Genomic DNA, 2,684 nt, shown 5'->3' with positions numbered 1-2,684 from the left:
TCTCTGACAGAACGATCTGACCTCATTATGGATTCAGCGAATGCTACGGATCTGGAAATTTTTTTATCCCACAACAATACACGCATGGATCGTCAGGAGGAGCAGATGCTAGCTACGGGACGGGCTGTGCAAGCCTTGGTAGCGCAGGTGTCCGAGCTCACCACCCAACTACAACAGCTGAGCTTACCCACTGCGCCACTCCCACCGCCGGTTCCCTCTACATCTACAGGCATCGGACGTCAGCATGAGCCACGTTTACCCACACCAGAGACATATGCTGGTGAGCCTAACCACTGTAGAGCCTTTCTGACTAAGTGTTCAATGTTTTTCTCTCTCCAACCAGTGACGTTCGCCACGGAACAGTCTAAGGTGGCTCTAGTATTGACACTGCTGTCAGGACGCGCGGCTCTGTGGGGAACGGCGGTGTGGGAGAATGAACATTCCTGTTGCACTTCGTTCCAGGCCCTCTCTCAGGAGATGAGACGGGTTTTTGATCATGCATTGACGGGTCGTGAGGCCGCACGCATGTTGGCCGAACTACGGCAGGAGGACAGGACCGTCTCTGACTATTCCATCGAGTTCCGGACCCTGGCGGCGGAATGTAAATGGAACGAAGAGGCGCAGTGGGACATGTTCCTGCATGGGTTGGCTGACCGTATTCAGAAAGAGATTTTTGCTATGGAGTTACCCTCTGGTCTTGATGGACTGATCGATCTAGCCATTCGCGATGACACGTGTCTTCAGCGGGGTGAGCAACGAGGTCGTTCCACTTTTAGGTCGGGACTTCCTGTTGTCTCCGCTGCCAACTCCAGTATGACGGTCAGCCCCACATCCACTTGCGAACCCATGCAGGTGGGTAGAGCTCGGCTTTCCCGGGAGGAGAGTAACCGCCGGAGAGCTATGGGACTCTGCCTATACTGTGGCTCTGAGGGGCACATCCTGGTTCACTGTCCAGCCCGACAGTAGAACCGAGGTTACTGTCGGGTGGATTATCCTTGGAGAAATCCTCGTCCTCAACTCTCCTCTCGGTAAGACTACAATGGGCAGCCCGATTCCACAACTGCCAAGCCCTGCTGGATTCCGGAGCAGAGGGTAATTTCATGGACTACAGTCGGGCATCTCACCTTCAAATCCCCATAGTTCCTCTCTGCCACAAGATCTCTGTTAATGCACTCAATGGACATAACCTTCCCAGTATCACACACACTACGGGATCTATCACCCTCATAACCTCAGGAAACCATTCTGAGGAGATCACCCTCTTGCTCACGGAGTCCCCACTGGTGCCTATTGTCCTTGGTCATCCATGGCTGGTTCAGCATGGTCCCAGGGTGGATTGGGGTTGGAACTCCATATCGGCGTGGAGCGACTCATGTTATGCTTCTTCTTCTCTTCCTCCGCATCGTCCCTATGACTGTGCCATAGATCTAGTACGTCTCCGCCTAAGGGCAAGTTATATTTGCTTTCTGTTCCAGAAAGGGAGGTCATGAAGAAATATATTTCTGATTCTCTAGCAGCCGGGCTCATCCGCCCCTCCTCTTCTCCCGCTGGGGCAGGGTTTTTTTTCTGATCGATTGTGATGCCGTGCTCACTGACATGCTTGCGCACGAATCACGGTCACGCACATGCTCATAAGAATTGTAAGATCTACTGCATAATAATAATAATAATGCAATTAAATAATTAAAGGATTAAAAGTTATTTAAGGGGGTTAGAGGGTTCGGGGGTACCCTTTATTGTCTGGACCGATCATAAGAACCTCGAATATATCAGGTCCGCCAAACGACTTAACTCCAGGCAGGCTCGGTGGGCACTTTTTCGGTCGCTTCGACTTTACACTTTCCTATCGTCCGGGTTCTAAGAACATCAAACCCGATGCGTTGTCTCGCGTTTTTGAACTTTCCGACCGCCCATCCACTCCCGAGAGTATTTTACCTGAGCGACTCATCGTCTCCACTCTCGTATGGGAGGTCGTGTCGAAGGTCCGCACGGCCTTAGAAGGGGTAACGCCTCCGCCCGGTTGCCCACCGAGTCGATTATTTGTGCCAGAGAGGTTACGGTCCGACGTCGTTCGGTGGGGTCATTGTTCCAGCGTGGCTTGTCATCCAGGGGTAAATTGGACTAGTTTCCTCGTAAAACGGAGAGGTTACAGTCCGACGTCGTTCGGTGGGGTCATTGTTCCAGCTTGGCTTGTCATCCAGGGGTGAATCGGACTAGTTTCCTCGTAAAAGAGCGATTCTGGTGGCCTTCTATGGCTTGTGACGTCCGAGATTTTGTTTTGGCCTGCTCAGATTGCGCTCGTGGTAAGACTTCCAATCGACCCCCTGACAGGTTACTTCAACCGCTGTCGGTCCCTTCGAGACCCTGGTCCCACATCTCGCTCTATTTCGTTACTGCCCTCCCGCCCTCCCAGGGCAATACGGTTGTATTGACCGTAGTGGACCGTTTCTCGAAGGCGGCCCATTTTATTCCCTTGCCCAAATTATCCTCAGCCAAGGAGACAGCGGTTACTGTCGTTGATCACGTATTTCGCATTCATGGCCTCCCGATGGACGTGGTTTCCGACAGGGGACCCCAGTTTGTTTCCAAATTTGAAAATAATATTTTATTTTAAAATGTGCACATTCACTCTTATTCGTATGTCAAATAGTTGAAAACGTAAACGTCTCGTCACGTTCATTTAT

Source organism: Sinocyclocheilus rhinocerous, unplaced genomic scaffold (genome assembly GCF_001515625.1).
Source record: "Sinocyclocheilus rhinocerous isolate Xijiao unplaced genomic scaffold, SAMN03320098_v1.1 scaffold532, whole genome shotgun sequence".
Taxonomy (NCBI): Eukaryota; Metazoa; Chordata; class Actinopteri; order Cypriniformes; family Cyprinidae; genus Sinocyclocheilus; species Sinocyclocheilus rhinocerous.
Note: the sequence above shows the minus strand (reverse complement) of the source record.